The sequence below is a fragment of the Pipistrellus hanaki genome (assembly GCF_964339955.1).
Source record: "Pipistrellus hanaki genome assembly, chromosome: 3".
Lineage (NCBI taxonomy): Eukaryota > Metazoa > Chordata > Mammalia > Chiroptera > Vespertilionidae > Pipistrellus > Pipistrellus hanaki.
The window spans coordinates 38,583,951-38,609,633 of record NC_140505.1 but is presented as its reverse complement, the minus strand read 5'-3'; the positions used below and the strand labels follow the sequence as shown (position 1 = coordinate 38,609,633).

At 35.9% G+C, this 25,683-nt stretch overlaps 1 protein-coding gene across 1 annotated transcript in view; it reads left to right on the top strand.

Moving 5' to 3' along the window:
* Positions 1 to 25,683, top strand: part of HS6ST3 (heparan sulfate 6-O-sulfotransferase 3) — a 662,758-nt gene that overhangs the window by 222,496 nt on the left and 414,579 nt on the right. The window lies entirely within an intron of this gene.

Genomic DNA, 25,683 nt, shown 5'->3' with positions numbered 1-25,683 from the left:
TGATTCAAATAACTACAAGGAAGATACAGACAGTTCAATCAATGTTAAAATTAAAAAAAAATGATGATTTAATAGCATTTTAACCCCCAGGGGAGTAATTATGTAGGAAAGGGTGGTAGTAAGCCATGAAATTTGTTAGTCTTCCACATTCAATTAGTCCTTAAGAAAGAGGAAAGATTTTAAGATATACTTCAGTGAAAGAAAATGCTCTCTCTAATATCATACTTGGGTGGTTAATTACTATTTCAGTTTTTGTCGGCATTCATCATCTTGGGCAATAATTTAGATACATAGACATAGTGAATCTCCAAAACTGAGAGAGCAATAACCACATATTTCTGCAAACAATGGGAGTAATTATTAAATCTTGTTTTCTGGAAAAATTGAAAAAAAGGCATATCTCACTAGAAGTTGATAATACACTAATTGTGGACATTTTGGAACACTCTGGATAGTTCTTTAAACTTTGTTTATTGTTGACACTCCCTATTCCTCCCCTTCCTTTGTCCAACTCTACCCAGTCCTGTCCCCTTTTCCCTCTGGCCATCACTACACTGTTGTCTGTGTCTATTGGTTATTCATATATATTCTTTGGCTAATCCTTTCACTTTCTTTCATTTAGTCTCTGCCTTCCCTGACAGCTGTCAATCTGTTTCTATTTTGTTCGTCAGTTCATTAGATTCCACATATAAATGACATCATGTGATATTTGTCTTTCTCTGACTCTTTTATTTCACTTAGCATAATAATCTCTAGGTCCATCCATGCTATCACAAAATGTAAGATTTCCTTTTTTTTTTTTTTTTTTTACAGAAACATAGTATTCCTTGGTATAAATGTATCACACCTTTTATATATACTCATCATACATCTGGGCTGCTTTCATATTATGCCCATTGTAAATAACATTGCTATGAACATAGGGTGTATATTATATATTCTTTCAAATTGGTATTTCAGGATTCTTAGGATATATTCCCAGAAGTGGGATCACTGGATCAAAAGGCAGTTCCATTTTATTATTATTATTATTATTTTTTATGAAACCACACACTTTTTTCCACCATGGCTGCACTAGTCTGCATTCTCACCAATAGTGCACTAGGGACAGTTATTTTTTAATGGTACTTTTTGTTATAAGGTGTGTTATAAATCTGTTTATAAAAACCTGGCAAGGTATACCATTAATATAATACTTTAGATATGTTTGAGATTATTTCTGTGGATGATGTGTCCATCAATTTTGTTCTTTTAATTGATTTATTGTGACAAAATATCTTAACTTATTGTATTTTGAATTCAAAATTGCTAATAAGATAGCCCCTTCAATGGGCAGTATTTATAATATGGATATTAATTTGTGCAGCAGAGTGAGACTTGATAATATAAAATTTGTTACTCAGAACAAATTTCTATTTTATGTACATATTTTCTTCATTTACTTATATGTTCTATGGCAAGAATGCTGTAATTTTCTGTTTGAAATTATAGCTCTTGAGGATGAGAGGGAAGCTTGATTTGATTAATTATGCTTACAAGCTGTTAGAGAGAGGGGGAGAAACAGTTTTGACTTTAGTTATTGCATAATTGCTGCTTTTTGGATTTACATCACTTCCATCAGTTGTTGAGAAATTGAGAACTAATTTATTTTTAAGAGATAAGACGAAGAATTGAGGGTATTAATACTAAGAAGTAATGACATTGAATTACTACTTTAATATGGTGATCAGTAAGATGAGAGAAAGCATTTATTAAAATGTCAGTCTCATACTTTATACTTTTCAATCTTTGAGAAAATAGTTATTCTTATATTTAGAAAACTGATTCCTTAGATAATTTTCATTTTGCTTAACTGACAACATTAGATGCTACATTAAAAGGAACACAATCAATTCTTTATATACTGCTTTGTTGAAAGCATTTGTGATGATCTTTGGATTTGGTATTCATTATCCTACTGGAAAAGTAATTGAGATTCATTTCTTTTTTTCTTAGTCAAATAATTATAATTAGACAGAAAATATTTATTGCTGCTACCAAGACAATGCTGTAGACGTGAGGCATTAGAAAAACAGAAAATATGGGCAACTCAATATCCAAAGTAAGACACTTGAGCTGTGGACAGTTTAAAAATTAGTGTAAAGTTCATTAAAATAACCAACATTGTTTCCTCTTCTCTGTCAGTAATTGATTGGTAGGTATTGCATCAGGTGTCAGACTTATGTAAAAGATAGTGCATGACTTATTAACTCTGGAAGGCAAATTCTCAAATGTCATTTTCATTTCTGGTTCCCTTTGCGTTCCAACCTTACTCCTTTCTTCCTATACACTCTTGGGTCTGGGATCCAGCAAGAACTCCTCTCACCAGCCATGCCCAATTTAGATGAGCTTGTTCTTTTCAAGTTCAAAGCTTCATAAATATGCATGCTATTCTGGGAAGCAAAGATTTTGTCCATAACAATTTGCAAGTCATACGGCTTGCATGATATAGTCTGTTACAGTCAAGAAATTGCATACACATGTTGACTGAAGAGAGTTTTACTGGTAGGAAATCAAGGAATTTCTTAGGAAGATTAGGAAAAGTAACCTTTGTCTAGGGGGAAAGAAAGAGAAATTATATTTGGCATATTCCTCCTATGTTTGTACAAAGTATTTACACAGTCTTCACACCGTGGAAAAGCTAATTTAAAATATTTTGTAAGTGAATTCTCTGCTCAAATATACACTTGGCACAGTTTACAAATATTTATTTTCCTCAAATTGTATTCTAATATTGTTCTAGGTTACGCATGGAGATGCCATCTGACTTGGCATACTTTAACTTAGCCCTTATAACATTCTGGGTTTTATGATTTGTTTTTCTCACTTAGTCATACATTTCTGAGAAAGAGGGCATTTATTTCAGCATCGATGTGGTGCCATGCTGATCATGGCACATGATAGTGCTCAGCAAATATTGCCTAACTGAGAGATGAGAGTCAACATCCATGATGATAAAAATGATGGGAGGCTTCATTTTTAACTGTGATAAAAATGTAAATGTAACATTTTAAGAGGTTGGTGCAATGTTTTTATTAATATTTCATTGAATTTCCTGTTCTGAATGAGATTATTCTATTTTTTACATATACTGGGGTACTTAAAGCAAGTTCCATTGTCCACTGGGGCTCCAGAGATGGATTTAATATAAATACAGATTTTTTTTGAAATAGTTTGCAAAATGTTGCACGCATGTATGTTTTTCTGGAGAAAGGATTAAAACTTTTATTTGTTTCTCCAAGAGGTCTGTGGCTTAAACAAAATTAAAAAATTAACTGAATTAAAGAGTAATTGTTTTGGTACAAAGTCCAGAGTTTGTCAGTTATCACATGTTCTGTCTGTGATTTACCATTTGAATTAAACTTTGATTAAAAAAAATGAAATAAGAACTTATGTTCCTATTCAACCCTGCCTTTAGGCTTTTAAAAACACATCAATGTCCTTATTTTAAACTAAAATAAGAGACTTTACACAAGAGAAATATTCTTTTAAAAAATCAATAGCTAAAAATATTAAGGGGAAAGTAGGTTACAAAACTTATGTATAGTAGGTATATTGTACTTAATTAAATATACTTCACAAAAAATAATGTTTCTAAGTGTATAGAGTAAAGATCATCAAATTACCTGCGGTGATTATTCCGGATGGTAGATCTTATAAGATTTTAATTTTAATTTAAAAAAAATATATTTCATTGATTTTTCACAGAGAGGAAGGGAGATCGATAGAGAGTTAGAAACATCGATGGGAGAGAAACATCGACCAACTGCCTCCTGCATGCCCCCTACTGGCAATGTGCCTGCAACCAATGTACATGCCCTTGACCGGAATAGAACCCTGGACCTTCTAGTCTCAGACAGACACTCTGCCAAACCGGTTTCGGCAGATTTTAATTTTAATTTTGTCTATTCAAATCTGTATTTTAAAACATGCCCCTTCTACCATGCGAGGACAGAGTAAGTGATATACAGCCTGAAAGAAGATCTGACCAGCCTGTTCTCAGACCGCGGACTTGTAGCCTCCAGAGTTATGAGAAATAAATTTCGTTATTTATAAACCCCTTCTCATGACATACTGGGTGGGGCAAAGTGTATGGTTTACAGATATTCATGTGAAAAATAATGCAATAATAAATAAGTAAATAATGATAAACTGTCTCTCGCACTCCTAATAGTAGACCTACTGTTGTCCTACCCTGTATATAGTGCGCGCGCGCGCACACACACACACACACACACACACACACACACACACACACAGTGCCTATTACTGAGAAAGTCTTTATCTTTGAAGATCTTTGCATTTTGTCAGGCTGATTATCTTTCTTCAAAATTTAAATATAAACAGAAACATATACACATATACATAAATAGACATGTATCCAACAGAGAGAGCAATCTTTTTCAAAGACATTGGAATAATTTTAACATCATCAAGACAAAATTTTGTTTATTATTGTGTTGTAAGGGCCTTATGCTTCTGCTGTCAAGGAATCTATCCTTTGCTTAACAGTCCTAGATTTGCAGTAGGCTAAAGAGGTGTCTCAACACTGTGGGTTTAGACAGGAATTTGGAAGAATACAGAATATAGGTGAGCAGGAGAAAACAAGTTTACTCCACCAATCAGTGATGAAAGAAATGGGACGTCCCCATGTTGTCTATATAGTTAGCGGAGGCAATGAAGGGAGTTTTCTGGCTGCTTCCCTTTCTTTTCTTACTCCCCCACCCCCACATACATACATGCATGCACGCACACAAAAACCACCAATGAGGGCATATGTCACATGCTACATCCTTTAACATTGCATGGGCCACTGTTTTGAGTTCTTCCTGTCTTTTTCTCTTTAAAGGCTTACCCTTGATAATATTTAGCTATTGTTCACTTATAAATATGTTTTCATTTTGTTGGAAACTAGAGGGTTTCCAACAATTATTATGACATTTGTGCTACACCTACGTTTCCCAATATCAATTGAGTGGATCCCTATAACCACCCTCCACACAAAAAAATAAAGCCCTATCTAAATCATGTAGTCACATTTGTAAGTGGAAATTCAGAAATATTTTTTTACCTCAGGTGCAAATAACTCAAGAGGATAAATACACAAAACCATTCTAATGAGTGGCTTTGATAACTATTTTTCTATAAACCGGGTCCCATTTGAGAAGCCTTGCTCGCTCTTCTGTACATATCAGATATCTGAGGTCCATGTATTTGAGATGGACACAATACTGGTCTGTCCAAATAGGACATTGTGCAATGTCCTGCTCAGGTAATTGATTTTGAGATGACACATGAGCTACAATGAGGTTTTTCTGTGGCTGGGTAAATCAGGGAAGGTGTGGATCTGTAGCTCCAGGCAACCATCTACCCACAAAGAGGAACTTGAGAATAAAAACCAGATGTAGAGGAGGGTGGGATTCAGGAGAGAGAGGGTGGATTCTGGAGACATTGTTTGAGCCCCTTTGACATTATGTTGTAAAATACCACCATATTATGTACTATATTTATAAAAGAAATCTAAGTATTTAACTCTAAATCACTGTTAGGGAATTGCCAGGGAGGGTAGATTTGTGAAGGTTAATAAAGGTCCTTGGTAAAATTGATATGTGTTTTAAATTTCTGGCCTCTTGTTTCAACTGCCACAGCCTCTAGAACAGTGGAACATCAACATACACATATTTGAAGTCATCAAAGCACAGGAAATTTAAACTTTGGCATTTGGGAGAATACTTCCCAGAAGTGTTAAGAGGGTAAGATTGAAGATGAAATTCATCAAAGCAAAGAGGCTGCTACTTCACTCATTCTTTGATACTGTCACCAGAGTTGTCACAGGAAACAAGGGTTTAAAGCCGGTGGAAGTGGCTGTTCATGTTTGGTGGTTCATTTTGTTAAAAGTAAACCGGCTCTCATTTGAGAAGCCTTGCTCGCTCTTCTGTACATATCAGATATCTGAGGTCCATGTATTTGAGATGGACACAATACTGGTCTGTCCAAATAGGACATTGTGCAATGTCCTGCTCAGGTAATTGATTTTGAGATGACACATGAGCGACAATGAGGTTTTTCTGGGGCTGGGTAAATCAGGGAAGGTGTGGATCTGTAGCTCCAGGCAACCATCTACCCACAAAGAGGAACTTGAGAATAAAAACCAGATGTAGAGGAGGGTGGGATTCAGGAGAGAGAGGGTGGATTCTGGGGACATTGTTTGAGCCCCTAGATAAACCTCTCTTAGCTTATTCATTTGCATTAGCGAGTAGGTTCCTTTTTGTTGTTGCTGTTTAATCTACTTTGTTGTTGTTGTTTTTTTTTGTAACCTACAAAAATCCCTTACTGATATAACACCTGTCCCCTCCTGCAGAGCACACATATTCTGTCTTCACTAGAGAGTAAAATAGAGCTCCTTAGTGCCCCCTTACAGTGCTGCACAGTCTGACCCAGCTCTGCTTTTCAGCTTCTCCATTTTTTTTTTCTGTTATGCTTCTAACTTAAATTGTTAGCTTAGCCTGATCATATTCAGTCTTGTTTTCCCTAATACAAACATTTCAGGTAATACATTTTTTTCTAAGTGATGATTTAGTTGGACTTCTCAGGTTTTGATATGTAATATTTCCAATTTCCATTATGGTTCATTATGAAGTTAGCATGTAGGGTAGGGTAGTGGCTGGATTGAAAGCTTACTTACTACCTTGGGTTCTTGTTATTGCTTTCTAATACCTTCTTAGGATTTCCTTTACCTTCTTATTGCCTTGCAAGCTCAGCCACGCACTGGAATTTTTTTTTTTATAAAGAATTTTATCCAATATTAGGAAGTTTATTTTATCTGCTATCTTGTGAGAAACAGAAATTCTCCTCCATTGTCTGTCTATTTAAATTCTTATCATTCTAAAAAGGCTCTGTAGCTACCTCTTTAGAGAGCTCTTCTGTCAGACAAAATTAATCATCCTTTCCTCTGGTTCCCATATTACTTATACTTCCATTGAGTGCTGATTTCATTTGGTCGTAGTCAATTCTCATTTATTTATCTTATCTCACACAATTCTTACCCACTTTCCCCCAACAATACTTTACTTTTTTTTTTTGCCTATCTTCCTAAATTTCAAAGATTCTTCCTAAGTAGGGTAAATATTTTACATCTCGCATGATGGTTTCAACTATTTTGCTCTTCACTGATGTACTCCATTTCTGAACTTCTATTATTTTCTTACATTTTATCACAGAAATAGTACTTCCTGGATCATGATCTTGCTTTGTTCTCTAATTTTATGATATTCTCAGATAGAAAACAGAAAAAATATTAATATATTGCTATTCTTTCCCACTGAGATGTCAGTTGGAGTCTCCTTGTCTCTTAAAATGAAGATAAGGTTGACTTGAGCCACCATGGCACACTGAGCATGGGTACTAGTACTAAACCCTCTCCAAGCTTTTTGGTGCTTTCAAAGTTGGGGTAGACGTGTGGTTCTCAAGTTCACCTCTGTCTCCAGTCTCCTGTTTTCACAGGTTAGCTGTTGATGGTTCATATTTACATGCCATGCTTTCTGTTTTATTATCTCCACATTATGCCATATCTGAAATTCATTCTCTTAATTTTCACAATGAAACCATCATAGTATACTTTACTAAGGTATTGGGGAGATCCATATCCAGGAATGCAAGGAAATTTAACTACCCCCCCCCCCCCCAGATATTTTCTTAAAAAAAATACTCTTCTGTTCCGTCATCAGGAATAATTTACCTGAATACCTTTACCCCAAATGTTGCTCCAACATTATTATATCAACTTCCTGGCTTCTCTCTTTTCCCAATATTGCCACATTTTGTTTTATTCCTAAAACTAAGTATGATTTCCCCACTCAATTCTGAAGATCCACACTTTCAGGTATTTTCCTAAACCCAAATCTCAGGGCAGCTCTTAGGAGGATAGTATTTTCATTTACTTTCGCCCTAACCCAAACATGCCTTCCTCCCATAGCTCAAGGCTAGCTTTGTGCTTTCTTTCAGGCCTTTCTTTAGCACTGTGGTGACTATGAGGAAAGAACCCAGGTGGCAAGATGCAGCTGCTGCTAGCTATTTCTGGTGGCATGATTAAGGAAAAAAAAAAAAAAGACCTATACAGCAAATTTTTTTTGCATTTTTCTCAGTTGACAGCACTCCAAGTTAAAAACAAATACCAAAAAACAAATAAACAAAAAAACCCCACAAATAAATAAACTGGAATAGCTCTATAAGGAATGCTCTTATTTTTTTATGAGGGAAGGATGTGAATGTAGGGTGCAGAGAAGGAGAAAGAAAGAGAGAAATGGAGAACTGTGTATTTTAGATGAAGCAAATCAGTATTTTATCTTTGGAGGGGGTATTTTGTGTGAAAAATAAACCAACATCATGAACAACAGATACACTTATCAATATGGATGGATTACAAAACATATTGTGGAGTGAAAGAAACAATTCTCAGAACAAAGTATAATTAGGTATTATTCCATTTATGGAAAATGTAAAAACAAAAACCTAACTACTAACTGTGTAGTTACATGTGAAAATAGTAAACATAATTTTGGAATATATGGGAATGTTCTACTTAATTGATCTGAGAGTCAGATGCAAGTATTTCATTTTACTACTTTCCCTTAAATTTTACTATTACAGTTATACATTTTTTATATATTCTTTTGTTTGCATGCTATATTGCATAGTATAATAAATACATAAATTAGACAAAGCACAAAATTTACCAATAATACACAAATATTAACAAAGCAGAATGTATCAGAAACTCTTAAATTTCCAAAGTCTGGCATTAGAACTATCTTTAGATAAACAAAACTTATCTAAATATATTTGACCTTGGGAAAAAATAAAGTACAATTGCCACCAAACAAAAAGCCTTTCTTCTTGCTGAATATATCAACTGTAGAGGAGAAATCAGTGACTCATATCATACTACACCCAGTGTCTGCACAAAGAATTTAGATTAATTATGCTTGTGAGTTTCAGACATATTTCTTTAAGATCTTGACAACTGATATTGGTTGCTTATGACCCAAGCCATTTCAAAGAAACAGAAACAGACCATCATCATGTCTGTGGGAATAGAAAAATTAAAAAATAGTCAATTATTATTAACAGTTGCAGAATAAATAAGAGTAAACATAACACATTGTTTAACCTGATAGCTAGGGATCTGTTGCTCAAAGTGCATGAATAAGCTTTTAAATACCTTATTTCTATTCAGAATAATAGCTGCCATCATTTCCATTTAGGTTTTTAGATAGGTTCCTGTTTCAGAGATAACAAGTGGGAAAAACATCTAGCAAGTCTTTCTGTACACAATATGTCAAAGCACATGGTGAAATTAAAGCTTTGTGTAATATTGAGTGTAATTTCCCTATTTTACTTATTCATTTCTTTCCTTTTAACTTGGTTCTCCTGTCACCCAATATAACAAATGAAAATGCCGCTTTTTAAATAAAGGACTGTTTGTACTAATCATACAATTATATGTATTTTCACAGACTAGTACTTTTCAGCTGAGGATATCTGTGTTCCTCTGCATTTTCCATAGTGAGCTTGCTAGTCCTGCGAGTAGGTAGAATACACACCCACGAGAGATGTGACTTTTTCCAAGTTGTGTATGAAGTCAGTGGGTGTCCTTTTTAATAAGACCACATCCCCCTTTTTCCTTTAGTAAGAAAAACAAGAGTTGACACTATTGTGGAGCAAGCCAACACATAAGCTTTTCTCCAGAACCCTGGAGTACTCACTTCTGGTTAAATTTTTTAAATTATCAGTATTGTGTTAATATTTGCAGTTTCTGTTGATCACATATTTGAAACTCTTATTTGTGGTAAATGCTATTTTATTTTCTTAAATCAGTACTTGTGGGCCACTATAGATACAAGATTATATACATACATATATATAAATACATACACACACAGCATACAACATACACCTGTGCATGTAAGTGTGTAGTGTGTGTAGGTTTGTGAATAGGATTGATAGCATGTGAAAGTCTCTAAGAAATAATCAAAAAGCATAGTGAAAAAAAGAATAAAACCTGTAATTTCCCTAAGTCCCACGTTATCCCAAGGTACTCATCTCCATTGCCTTTTTGGATTTTCTCCAAATACAATTTACTTATCTAGGATTTATAGGATCTGGGAAGAGTTGTAGTTCTGAGTGGAGAGGGTCTTGTCCATCCAAAACTATAAGGCTACTTTTCCGGGAAGAAGCTATATTCTAAAGTTACCATTTGTTCTCTTCTCTCCTAAATGATGAGAAAGTTGCAAGTCATATCCAGTTTGTTACTTTTATTTCAATTATGATTATTTTAGTTGAAAGCTAAATTAGAGATTCATTTTAGTCATAGCCAACAGGAGCAGATGCTACTCTTCTGGCTTCTGGACTTTTCTCCTCCTCAAAGGAATAAACACACCTACCCCTCTTCTCTTTTCCCCCAACTTTCTGTATTATATAAAAAGCATTATGGAAAAGTGGACAGGCATTCCTAAATCACAACGAATCATTTTTTGTATGTTGGTTACCTGTCAAGCCCAAATTCCAATGATGGCACTCAAGATGAAAAAACAACTTTTAGCATATATAGATATTCATAAAGAAAAAATGTTAATGATGGCTTAATATCTGTCCTTAGTTTTTTAAAATAATAGCTTAATTGAGATAGTATTTATATATCATCCATTTCATCCATTTAAAGAGTATAATTCAGTGGTTTTAGTCTACTCATAGAGTTGCACAACCTTCAACACAATTAATTTTAGAATATTTTCATCAGTCCAAAAAAAACCTCATGCCCATTTCCCGTTAACCTCCCCAACACTGGGTGACAAGCAATGTATCTTGTGTCTTTATGGATTTACTAGTTCTGGGTATTTCAGGTAAATGGAATTTTAAAAACATGTAATCTTTTATAATTGGGTTTTTAATTTTATCAATGTTTTCCAAGTTCATCCATGTTGTAGCATATATTGACACTTCATTTTAATATCAAATAATATTATTCTGCATGGATATACCACAGTTTATTTATCCATTCATCATTTGATGTGCATTGGGTTGTTTCCATGTTTCGGCTATTATGAATAATACTGCCAAGTACATTTATGTAAAAGTTTTTGCATGGTTACGTATTTTATTACTCTTGCTGAGTCACATGGTAACTCTATATGTAACTTTTGAGAAACAGCCAAGTCATTCCCCAAAGCTCTTGCACCATTTTCCATCCCAACAGTTGCATATGAGAGTTCCAGTTGCTCCTTGTCCTTAGGTTTTAATTGGATTTTTGTTGTTGGGTCACACTAGAATAAAAGTCTATACTTTGGCCTAACATTACAATGTCAACACCAGGACCAATAATTATAAACTTGTTATACCTTTTGCAGGTGCATTGTAAAATGTGGTTGTGTAACACCTGAGCACAGTCTCTCTATAGCTCTTCACTAGGCGTCAGGAATCTTACCAATGCTAGAGCTCTCCAAACACTGGGAAAACAAAAGTGCTGCCCCAGAGTCTGTTTTTCTTTGCTCTCCCAGGACATCAGATAGGAGTCTGTGATTTTGGCTTCTGATGAGGTTTGTTGTGAGTGTTTCAATGGAAGTGGCATTTTAGGTTACTCCTCAAATGATTCTTTAAAAAAAAAAAATCTACTGTAGAACTGTCTTACATAATATCATAGTGTTGTGTGGAATTCTTCTTTTGTCCTTAAAAGTCATTCTCATGCCTAAGTGAACACTTTGATCTTTTTTTAATTTAAGTTCTTTATTGTTTAAAGTATTACATAAGTCTCCTTTTTCTCCCATTGACCTCTCCCTGGCCGCTTCCACCCCCCAGCACAGGCTCTCACCCTCCTAATGTCTGTGTCCATTGGTTATGCTTATTAGCATGCATACACTTTGATCTTTTGCTCATTGTTTTCTTAGCAAGATGCTTGACCTATATTTTTCTTCGTTTGGATTCCAAAATTGTTTACTTCTCATTTACAGCTCTTAAGTACATTTCAATGTATTTCTTGACCTAAAATTGAACTGTTGGAAGAAGAGATTCTAAACCTTCACAGTGCCTGCTGTTATATTGTCTCCTACCCTGAAGTTTTCACTGAGATGCAAGGACATTCAGTTCTGATAAGTTTTACTCTTCACAACTGCACATAGCAGTGTTGTTAAGGAAATAGGCTGCATAGAGGCATAAATTTGTACAGAAAGCTGACAAAGAAATACAGAAGGTTTGAAAACAGGCCCTGTTCTCTTTGAGATCGGATTGAGATTCATCACACTGTTGATACCCACTTAAAATTTTCACTGACATTAGAATGTCCCATTTATTTTTGTTCAGGATGGCATTTTAGTTGACTTTAATGCTGTCAGTAGTTGTCAGCATAAATCAGTGGTCGGCAAACTCATTAGTCAACAGAGCCAAATATCAGCAGCACAATGATTGAAATTTCTTTTGAGAGCCAATTTTTTTTTTTTTTAATTTAAACTTCTTCTAATGCCACTTCTTCAAAATAGACTCACCCAGGCCGTGGTATTTTGTGGAAGAGCCACACTCAAGAAGCCAAAGAGCCGCATGTGGCTCGTGAGCTGCAGTTTGCCGACCAAGGGCATAGTCTATCAGATGGTTGGAGGGTTTCAGGGAAACATTCAAAAGTCAGGGAAAAGCGATGATGCTGGGACCCAATTTCCTGTAGTGAGCAGAATATTGGGTCATTCTGTTGCCTCAAACCTTTGGTGCCTCAGTGAGCCTGCTTCTTCGCAGAGACTGCTTGCTCTGTTCTGTGGTCCATTATGCAGCTCAGTTGGTATTGATGCTGCTCCAGATCAGATCAATGTTTGTCTCATACCTTCAGATATTGTAATGTGGATTTCTGACACTTTCTGAGCGCTGAGGAATACAACAAAAATTATTTCTTTGGTCCAGGACATATTCTCTCCATGGTTACTCCTTTTCATCCCTTCCTGAGTATAAAGGGTAATCAGTGGACATTTGTTGACTCTGTAAAATAAATTGAACTAAAAAAAGAAAAAAGAAATATAGGGTTGTCTTCTTTTGGTTTTCTTATTTAATGCAATACGATATCAAGAAAAAGTGTTTTATAACATTTTGAATCTTCTAGTGGCCCCTTCACTCTGTTCTAGCCACACTGGCCTCCTGGCTGTTTCCCAGAACACAAACACGCTTCAGGGCCTTTTGCTCTTCATGTTCATTCTATTAGGAGTGTTTGCTACCATACATTTTCCTCTGTCTTTACTCAGCATCATTTCCTCTGAAGAACCATCCAAAGTGGCTATCTGCTACCTTATATTGAAATTTCTTCTGAGAGCCAAATTTGTATTACTTTCTATTGACCTTCTTTATTTATAACCAACTACCATGCTATATAGTTTATATCTTACTTTGTTTCTTTTTTTTTTTTTTATCTCCCCCACCCCATAGAATATAAGCTTTATGAGGACAGGGATCTCTGTCCATTTCATTCAAAGCCCAGAACAATGCCTGGCATAAAGAAAACTCAATAAATATTTGCCACATGAATACCGTATGGATTTAAATTGGGCCTCTTTTTTAAATTTTATTTTATTTTATTTATTTATTTTTTATAACTTACCCCTTTCCACCAATGACAAGAGGTGGCAAGTCTTTAAGTGAGCCATGCTGAGAAACTGAAGGATACTTATGAATATTCTGTGCCTCTATGCTAGTCATGAAGGTTTTTTGCATAGAGGGCTGAAAAGCTAGACTCCAACAGAAAAGCAAGAAGCAGCTGTTTAGCATGAATAGGCTAATAGAAGCTTCAGAAACTCCTTCTTGTAGACATCTTCAAAAGTTTTATTGTGTGTCTTCACCAATAGGACTGAAGGCCTCATAAATATCTTTAAGATAGGGGCATCAATTATCCTTATCCTTAATTTTCTTAAAGAATTCTAAGGGAAGTGATTGCCAATGCTACTAGATTTCATGATGCAAAGTTAGGACCCTGTTTTGGGTTGAAGTATTGGCCCCCCCCCCCCCCCCCCAAAAAGATATTGGAGTCCGAACCCCTAGTGCCTGCAAATGTGACCTTTTTTTGGAAATAAGTTTTTTGCAGACATTGAGATCGTTAAGGTGGGATAGGGACTCTCTGCTTACAGAAAGGGGACATTTGGACACAGAGTCACATACAGAGGGAAGACTATGTGGAGACCCAGGGAGAATTACACCTAAGCTCAAGGAATGGCTGAAGCCATTTGCATTCCTTTCCTGTTCTCTAGAACTGTGAGACAATACATTTTTGTTGTTTATGCTACTTAGTTTGTGGTATTCTGCTATGACAGCCCTAGGAAACTAATACATTTTTAAATTTTTATTATTGTGTATAGCTTGGACATATTACTTTGGGGCTGATAATTTATTTAAATCCCAGAGCTTTAGATTTTAATTACCTAGAGAAAATTTCCATCTACCACTTATTCACTGGTTAAATTATGGTGTAGTAACATTCTCAGACATTTAATAAAAAGAACTATACTTTTAATGCTTTTTTACATATATCATTTAGAAGGCTGACTTTACAAACAGAAGGACAGGTTATGTTTAACTATTTGAAGCTAGACTTTAAGAAGTATTTTTGATAAACATCACTTTACAAATGCAATTTTTAGAAATGATACTCTAGACATTCCTTTCTTTCATTTTTTTTTTTATACTTAAAGAAGTTTATCAAATGATACAGGTTTTGATCTTTGGCTTCAAAGAACTGAGGATATACTTGGGTTAAGCAATATATTCAAAACACATTCACAGAGAAAACTCACAAAGAAGCTCCAGTAAGACCAAACACAAACATATATCTAATTGAAACACACTTTCTCATCTCATTCCCTAGTGAATATTTTTATACATTGAAAATTGTTATTTGATATAAGAACAGTCTTTCATGCCATATAAAGTTCTTCTGAAATAAGGAAATATTTTTACATAATCTTAAACATTTAACATTAATCATTGGGACTATGAATGGAGTCTGGGAGTAAGGGTTATTTTTTGAGGAACTAAATTTCATCACTTAAATTGGTTGAGAAAGTTCTAAGGACATTGTGAAGTTAATTAAATTGATGGTGTAATGTCAGTAAGAGTGGATTTGTATGTTAAAATCTTTTCTTTGCTGTATTCATTATGCACCTTAAAAACATGGTAATATATACACAAAGCGGTATTTTTTAAAGTACTTCATTTAGTTTGAAGTTATTAAAAGAAAGAAAAGATCTAAGAAGAGACCCATGGCTTAAAATTCCATAATGATAATGAACTTGGAAGGAACCTTGTATACTAAGTGAATTATAGACAAGATAGTGGGAAAACTATGCTCAAATAATAATATTTAATATCATCCAATTTACTCTATTTATGAAGATCCATAACTTTTAAACATATCTGATATATTTGGCTATATTCTTTCATGTTTCAGATTTTCTGCCCAAATTTTTATATCACAGTTTTAAAGATACATGGCAGTTTTGTCCAATATATAAATATACCGAAGGTCTGTGTATATATGGCTCTTGTTGGCCTTATAAATTTTTGGTCTTAGTTCTAACTCTAGTTTTACTACCAACTAACTGGTGACCTTGAGAAAATCTCTTCACTTTTTAAATTTCATTTCATAACCTTCAACAACCTGTTTAATTTGCCTCTTGAAAGTCTTTGTGGAGCCTGACGAAGTTTAGATGTGTGTGTTTTTTTTTTCCTCCCAAGAATTTAGCATCTGCACGGCACTGTTTGGGATGCTCTCTTGGTTTCTGCAGGTGTTCTTTCTTGCTTTCTACTGGCTTTAGCTTCTCTTAATCATGGGAGATCCTTTTATATACCTAATTTTAGAAAGTACTGCTTGATTTGTGAGAAATTGAAGAATGCCGCTATGACTTAAGGAATTGCTATGAAACAGAATTGAAGGCACTTCACATTGTGTTCAGGGGATTGCTGCATATTTAAAATATGCACTAGCTTATGTGGTGCCTATTTATATGTTCTCCCAGGATCATACGGGTAAGCATTTATTCGACGACCTCTACTTGCAGGCACATTGCTGGGACTTATTTTGGGTCATAGACTAATATTTAGGACCACAACTGCCCATATGACAGCTGAGCTCAGAATCAGAGCAGAGAAAGCTCTTGACTAAGATTCTGTGTTTATAATTCAGGGTGAGGTACAGGGTGGCTTCCACAAAGTACTTGTGTCCTTTCCTGGCAGATCATTAATCTAAAGTGATAACTCCAATGAGGGTAAGGACTTGTGGTAAGGTCACTGCAAGCAAAGGAAAGGCAACCAGGGAGAGGGACAGTCTGGCCACCAGGTCTCTCCTGTTTTTGGAGTTCTGAAGTGCTGGGTAGCTGAGAGCTTTGAAGAAGCCTTTAGCTTTCCCCAACTGCCGACAAGCTTTTGGAGTCGCAGTAGTTCTGGGATTTGCAGAAGAAATTGGCAGGGGTGGGAGGACACAATGCACCATTATCAGCACATTCTGCGAGAAGTGGATCTTGGGATAGGTGCTTTATAAGGTTTAAAGATTCTTTTGATGGTGGGTTACAGCACATTCACCCTCAGCTGGATGAAGGCAGAACTCAGTTCCTTACAGCTCCCAACAAGAGCAGGCTTCCTGGCAGGACTACACAGGCAATTGTTCCCACTGACAGAGAAACAGCAAGCTGGAGCGGCAGGAGGCAGCTTATGGCAAATGGGCTGGGGTTAGCTATGTTTCATGGTTTCTCCATGGATTTGATCATTTGAATAATTCTACAGGCTCCAGGGTATTGCGTTGGTCACTTATTGTCTGGTACCTGCCCAGGGGTGTTTAGGGCAGGTGCACTGTAGCCTGGAGAGTGAGACATGATCAGGGCAATGGTTGGCATGTGGACTTACTTCCCTGGGCAAGAAGGAAGGCTGACTGACTTCTAGCCAGGGCCTCAAAACTGGACCAAGATAGCACTTAAAAATAATAACCCCCCACACACACTATATATATGTTCTTTATAGTTGTTCAAATACCTGATTGATGCTTCTGAGCTCTGTTGATGAATGGCAGGGAAGGACAAGTATTCAAGGGACTCAATGACCTTCGACAGCACCATCCAACATCTCCCGAAACTTTTGTGCAAATTGGTCAGTATATGGCTGTTGAGCATGTTGTTGTCCCCTTGATGCAGAGGATCTTATCAACAGGGGAGGGTGTTGGTTGTTGCTCTTTGGATGTGGCTTGTGACAGAGGCCTATGCTGAGGGCTATCTCCACATAGGGGAGCCTTGGGACCAAACCAACAGATAAAGTAGGAACTATATTCAGAGTAAGATATTGCAGGAGCACTTATAAGGTGAAAGGGATTGAAAAGTTTCTGAAGTCATCCAGGTCTGTTGTTGGGCAAGGGTTCGTCCCAAGTGGTGGTGTATTTACCATAAATGCCATACCAGTCATTCTGTGGTTTGGACAGATGTGAGTTATCAGCCTGAGTGGTATTTGGCTCCAATGACACATTTGACTGCCGGCTTTGCCAACTGAGCAGCACAAGAGCTTGTCCCAATAGCACTGGCTTCCCTTTTCTTCCCTTCTGTCTTTGGTTCTTTGGTACCACTGTAAATAGGACTTTACTTACTGCCCACACAAGCTCTCTTTTAGCTATAGCTGCATGAATGTTTCCATGGTGATTCTAATGTCTGGAATAAGACATCTATGAAGGGGGAGTTTGGACTGGTACACATGACCCCAGTTGACTAAATTACTGCCTATGTAATATACTTTTTTAAAGTCAGATGTGGATTTGTGTAATATTACTCTTTATTTTTTAAAGTTTATCTTTATTGTTGAAAGTTATACAGATGTACCCTTTTTTTCTGACTGACCCCTTTTAGGAATATTACTCTTTAGATTTATTCTCCTTGATAGAGTCTCTTTGATAGAGTCCTCTTTGATAGGATGTTAATGATTTGCATAACCATTCTTTCTTTTTCTCAAAAGATGCATAGAAAACAAAGAAAAATACTCTCTGTTACTTTATATGTGTGTGTGTGTTTGTGTGTGTGTTTGTGTGTGGTTGAGTACTCTCTTCTCTTTAGTCTCATGGTGTCCTACAGACTTGGTCTTTCTTTAGGGTATTGGTACCTGGGAATTAATAAATCAAAATGTTTGACATTTGAAAACATTGAGTTCTAGTTAGTTTATCACCATTTTCTTAATTATTTATGTCTTAAACATCATAAATTATTGTGTCCCCAAGCATCTGGTAATAAGCTAAACATTTTGCCTAATTGATAATTACATATTTTTGTTATTATTCACATTTTTATAATTATTTTTATATCAAAATACTTTAATTTGCTATTCTTATTATAAAAAAAGACAAATAGCTCTATAAGACATAATGAAAACAATTCCTTCTTCCTCTGTTCCCCTGATTTCCACTCTGCAGAGACAATTACTTTGAATTCTTTCAGCTTCTTCTACTATTTGCCTCCATATTTATGATTTTCTAGTTTTAGATGATTATCTACTGACCTACTGGTTGTTATAGGCTAAATTATTTTCTCCAAAAATTCATATGTTTAGAACCCCTAACCCCTAGTACCTCAGAATGTCACTATATTAAGTGGCAGGCCCTTTAAAGAGGTAATTAAGTTAAAGTCCAGCTCTTAGGACGGGCCCTAATTCAATTTGACTGGTGTGCTTAGGACATGAACATGCACAGGGAAGATCATGCGAAGACACCTGAAGAAAGAGGCCATTTACAAGCTAAGGAGAGAGGCTTTATAATTAAACCAACATTGCTGATCTTGGAATTCTAGCTTCCAGAACTGTGAGGAAATAAATTTCTGCTATTTAAGGCCCCCAGTCTGTGATGTTTATTATGGAATCCTGAGTAGGGACATACACCCCTCCCATGTTTCTCCTTTACTCTCACACTGCTGCCACACATACTTCCAAGACCTCAGGTATGGCTTTTCCCACACACAAAGGAATTCTCTGACACTGGCTGTTCATCTGCATTCTTTATCGTATCCTTTTGTTTCTCAGCAAACAGTTAAATCCAACTTAGGGAATCTCAAAGTCTCCATAAAAAATTACAAAAGGGTGCAGTTTAGAGAGCTTCTGAATTGGTGAACACATCCACATACTTTGAGGGTAAGGACACACCCCAGCTCCACGGGGACAGAGACTGGCAGGGTCCCTGTGCAGGAGCTTCATCACGTAAACATGATCCATTAATGACTGAATCTCCAGTCCGCTCTCCTTGCTGGAATGATTGGGGGGGGGGGGGGTGAGGGGGTAGAAAGTTACAAGCTTTTAATCATGGCTTGGTCTTTTTGGTAACCATCCCCCATCCTGAAGCTCATTAGAACAAGACAGTTTTATCACCAAGAAATTCCAAGGGATTTAGGAGTCCTGTTTCAGAACTGAGGTGAAAGACCAAATATTAAAACAAAAGACACTCCTAGTGCTCTTATCACTTAGGAAATTACAAAGGTTTTAGGAGCTCTGCCAAGAACCAAAGGCAGAAACATACATATACATATACATATACATATACATATACATATACATATACATATACATATACATATACAAACACACATACACATACATATACACATGTACATATTAAATTATTTCACACACCTCTAGCAAACAAATATATTGGTATAGGAAAAAGATAAGAGTTTGGCTCCATATCTCCATCCTGAATTTACATGTATCAATATCTAAAGTTATTTTATTATTATTAAGTCAATCTTTGGGATTGTAATATTATAAACACTATGACAAGTTAACCAAGAAGTATAGAAGCACAATCTATAATAATAAAAGGGTAATATGCTAATTAAATCAGACGTCTTCTGGAAGTCATTCTGGACATCCTTCCTGATGAAGCCAGGACCCGAGGGAAGCCAGCCTGGGTCTCAGGTGCCTGTGGGCGGCTGGAGGAGGGAAGCAACCTGGGTACCAAGTGCCGGAGGGAAGCCAGTGCCAGCAGCCAGGGGAAGGAAGGCCTACTCTTGCATGAATTTTTGTGCATCAGGCCTCTAATGTAATTACTATATATCCTTTGTTCTTTCTAAAATAATTTTTTGTTTCATTACTTATTTAATCAGTTTTCAATGATCAATCAGTACTTTTTTCTCAACTCTTACAGAAGAATTTTCTCAATGTCTTCTCAGTAAATACAAGCACATAAAGTAATTGATCAGTTTTATTTTTTTAAATATGTTTTTTTATTGATTTTTAGATACAGAGGAAGGGAGAGAGAGATAAGAGAGAATTGTTGATTGGCTGCCTCCTGCATGCCGCCTCCTAGGGATCGAGCCTACATCCTGGGCATATGCGCTGACTGAAAATTGAACACAAGACCTCTTGGCCATGGGACACTACTGAGCCACACCAGCCAGCCCAGTTTTATTTTTCTCCTGAAGAAATTCCTACTGGGTTTTGCTTTCAGCTTTATTCCAGAGTCCTATTTTCCTTTATGCCATCAGTCTATATGGTCTATCACTCATATAGAATCCCCTATATCCTGGATTTGTCTAGGTTTACTTCTTCATTTTGGTAGAATACATGCTCTAGCATCACCCTGAAAAAGGGTTCATGGGATATAAAATTTGTTTTCTAAAGTGCTTTCCTCCACCTCACATATAAATTAGGGATGATATTAATCATACCTTACAATGTTGATAGGTAAATTACCTGAGGTAGGATGTATGGAGCATGTGGCAGAGTGCCTGGCACCGAGGGAACGTGCAAGTTTAACTGGGCTAGTCCAGACTCTGGTAACAATTCCCCTGCAGAGACAGACACACTGCTGTGTGACTTCCTGAGATGTGCAGAAATGAGTGGGCACCTTTGCTGTCCTCAGACTCAGTCTGAGGTTTCCTGACCATGCCCACATTTCCCTCCTGTGTTGTTTGTCTTATATATCTGTTTCTCACATCAAACCCAGTACTCTGCCTGTACATCACAATGCATTTTATAGCCAGTCTCATAGCATAACACAGTGCTATATACTGAGATGTTCAGTAAATAATTTTGAATGACTATATACAGAGCAAAAGTAGTGAGTATGTGAAACATAGAGCTTATGCTTGTACTATTATAATAATAGCCTGCATGTCTTTTCCATATGGACAACTGTAAACCTACTTTTGCCCACCCTGTACTTATCCCTGTTTTCATTCTTAATCTTTTCTAACCCCCCAGCCTTTTTTTAGAGATATGTTGGATGTTTTATTCTCGTACATAATGACTGAGTTAACCAATAAGGTGTTTGAAATGGAGTCATCTCTAGTTATATGTGGGAAAATCAGACATTATTCACTATGTAGGCTTCTATAGTATTTGGGGGAAATGGCATTCATTTGTTTGTGTAATAAAGTAATCTACTAAATGTTCTTTTCATTTAGATCTGTGTGCCTAAAGAGGCCAGTTTTAAAATGGAGAAGAGAAAGTATAATGCGTTACTTTCAAAAACATTTGCTATTTTTAAAAAGTAGTTTAAAATATTAATGGTGTTAATTTAAAAAGTACTACATTTTCAATGGGTAGATTAAAATGATAAATTAAAATTAATAATTTAATCCATTAAAATTGTTTTGCAGTTGAGAGATGCTTTCATCTGCTACGAGGAAGGGCTCTTATTTCATTTTCTAGGACAAGTTTTTCTTCAGTATGTGCAACTCTGCACCATGTGAATCCTAAAGTGAAGCAATTTGTAAATATATGTACATTCATGCGTGTGTATAATTTCCAATACATGGGATGCAGGCCATATATAAGGTTATTCTGTTTTGTAAATTGCATTATATACAAATTCCTTTCCATGAATAGACCACTCTACCAAGTTCTTTGTGATGCATTTCAAACTAAGATACTCTCAACGCTGGAGCTGTGTAGTAATGTGCAGGGATATTGTGAAGCCTGGAGTGAATATGGCACTTGAGATATATATATATATATATATATATATATATATATATATATATATATATATACAGGGGGTCAACTTTCCTGGAATATTTTTTTGAATTTTAGGGGCTATGGTAAGTACTATTTAAATGGTAAGTATTAAACTTTTTAAATAATAAAAACATATTGTAGTTATATTATGGAATTAGATACAAATTCTTACATACTTTTTAAAACTAAAAATTAAAACATTGGGGATATGTCTTGCTTGGTAAGAGTAGAGTTCCCATACTTTATAAAATACATTTTCATTCTCTTCTACCAATAGTATGAAATTTTTATTAAAGAATTATTTAGTATATCTATTTTAATTGCCTTATGTAAAAGTGATTTACAATTTATATATTTTAATTGACATAGGTTACTGTAAATCAGGAGTTCAGACTAATATTCTAAAATTGAATGCATCCATGTGTATGTTTGTAATTATTACACTCTCCCCTCTCTGAACTTTCCTCTTATCCAAAGGGAATTACATACTAATAGAAAGTTTGTTGTTGTTTTTTTTTTACTCTTCAGCATCAATGACAACCATTGAAAAAAGGTTCATGATTTTCATTAGATTCATGAAGGTATCAATGGTGAAAATAATATTAAGAACTTATTGATTTAAAATTTAAGTTTATTTAGTATATAATATCAAGTTAGTTTCAGGTGTACAATATAGTGATTTGACACTTATATACTGTACAATGTGATCATTACACTAAGTCTAGTAAACATCTGTCACTGTGCAAACTTATTACAATATTATTGACTATACCCCTTCACCCTCTTTTAAACACTGTGATTCACAAATTGGAACATTTGGTTACTTTCCACCTTTGAACTCATTGAGACTCAAAAGCAGTTCATATTCTTTTGCATATTATTTGTCATATTTTAGTTATTTGTTTACCCATCCCCATCTTCTTTCTCTGGACTGTGACTTCCATGAAGGATAAAGACTGTCTTATCTATCTATCTATATATATAAAAAGCCAGTGTCTGTGAGGACCAGGATGACCAAACAACCGATCACCATGAGGTGCATTGAACACCTCTTGATCACTTCTTCCCGACCCGCAGTCTCCCATTCTAGCATGTTGAACGGGAAACCACTGCAAATGGGATAGTGGGTGGGACTGGCAAGTGGGCAGAACAGCGACCTTTTGGTCCCTCATACCCTCCTGCCCCACTCCTGCCACAGGCTTTAGGGAACCACGGGGAACCGATGTGAGTGGCAGCAGAGCGGGACTGGCAAGTGGTCAGAACTGAGACTTCTTGGTTACTCCCCAGGACCTCAGGCTCTGATCTTAGCTTGGCGATTGGGGAAACATATCAAACCAAGGTGAGTGGCAGTGGGGTGGGGAGAGGGTGGAACTGGGACCTCTTGGTCCTTCTCTTCAGCCCACAGGCTCCAGGGAACCAGAACCATGCTATGATCGGGGAATCACGGCAAACCTGGGGGTGACAGCAGGGACTGGCAAGTGGGCAAAAGATGGCTTAGGGCCTAGGGACCCTATCCATGCACAATTTCCTGCACGCTGGGCCTCTAGTTAGCTATAAATCTGAGCACCTCAAAATAGGTCTGGCTCAACAGTAGGTGTTGAGTATAGCTGAATAACAAACATGTTCATATAGTTTCCCTTAAGCATTGCCCTTATAACCAACAGAACATTCTGTTGCAATTAGTTTGAACTTAAAAATGATTCAGTAATCATGTTTACTTGCTAACATCATCCCTGGAATTGTGTTTTAGATTTGAATGTCTTGAAAAATAGCTTCTCCTTAACAAGACAGAACCCAGACAAAGCAATAATCTGTCTTTACTCAACCCAGACCTAATATGTTAATTCTGACTTAATTTAATTTTCTTCTGCTCTTGGCACTGAAATTTTCAAATGGTTCATTTAGTGCTTAATTATCAGCTAAAAATTTCACCCTATCTAGAGAGAAGCCATGCTGTGTCAAGTGCAGAGCATTTATCTGGGCACATTTCTGCTCTTCTCACTGTTGCTGGGCTGCATGTCACTCAAGATGAAATTCTTCCATCTGTAACTCTAGTTTAGAAATATAACTGATATATTTCTGAAAGGATTTCTAAGTAACTCAGGGCTAAATGTCATGTCTTCAAACTCCACGTCTGTATTCGGTATACTCAATATTGCACTATTTCTTTCTTCTCTTAAGGACTTGTCATAACCAACAAATGAGCCAAAGAGTCATGGAAACTTTTCTTTCATCTGAAGGGAATTATATAATAACAGAAGGGATTGCTCAATTTTTATTATCGGTGACAACCAGACTCATGAGTCTGTTCCTTTTCTGCCTGAGAGATGTGCTGTCTTGCTACCCCTCACCCTTATTGTATTAGTTTACTTTTGCTGCTGTAACAAATTATGACAGAAGTAATACAAGTCAGAAGTCCAATACCTATCTCACGGAGCTAAAATCAAGGTATTGGCAAGGCTGCATTTTTTTTTCCTCAAGGGTCAAGGGGAGAATCAATTTTCTTAACTTTCCCAGCTTCTAAAAACTGTCCTCGTTTCTTGGCTTGCTGGCCCCTTCATCTTTAATGCCAGCAGTGAGAGGTTCAGTTGTCCTCTTCAGCCTCTCTCTGCCACCTTAAAGGACCTTGTGATTACATTGGCCTACCTGGATAATCCAGGATAATCTGTTTTAAACCCAGCTATTTAGCAACCTTAATTCTCCCTTGTCATATCATATAACATATTCATAGTTTTTGGAGGTAGGGCAAGGTTTATTATTCTTATGACCTATGACTATACTCCCCCCCCCCTTTTATTTTTTCTTTCTAACTCTTAAACTTTTAATTATCTTCCCACTTCTCTTATTTTCTTCCCTGTTATTCCTTATTCACAGTATCCCTTACTCACCCATTTATTATGCTTTACTTATTTTTACTTTATTAAACATACATCCTTTAGTATATGTTATATAGGTGTATATGTAGATGCCAGATGAAGCTTTTAAAACATATTAAAACTTTAATCTTCATAAGAACGTTATAAGGTTGTTCTAAGATAGGCACTGTTTTTATCTATATTTTATAGATGAGGAAATTATGTCTCAGAGAAAATAATTTGTCTAAATAATCTTCAATGATCAACATAATTTTTCTTTATTCATGTAATTTACTTGTAATTAAACAAAACTGGAAAAAAACTATAGAAATAATCAGGAGGGAAGATATACTTATTTAAATATCTTTGTAGGCTAAGTATAATTGCCATCATTTCTTACGTTGAGTATCAAAATTTAAAAGACTTGCCCAAGGTCAAACAGTTGGCAGTTGATAAATAGTTGGGATGTCAAAGCTTATGATATTTGTATCATAGGACACTATCCTGCCTTATGAATATGTATAGATTTGGTTTTGCATAGCCACTGTCCTTAGTCTTTGTTATTGATTTGCTACTTTTTAAACACAGTGAGTGAGCTTATTGCATTCTGGTATATGTTTATCGAATTTGTATTCTCTCCTGTGTTGGTTAGTAGCACACACTGACCTTGACCTGTCCTCTATTACAGAGAACTGTTGAGTTTGTATTTCAATTCCTCTTTTCGATGTTACTTTCACATTAGATGTTTCCGTTTAATGAAGGTCATTGCCTGTGAACAATCTGGAACACCATTCTAAGT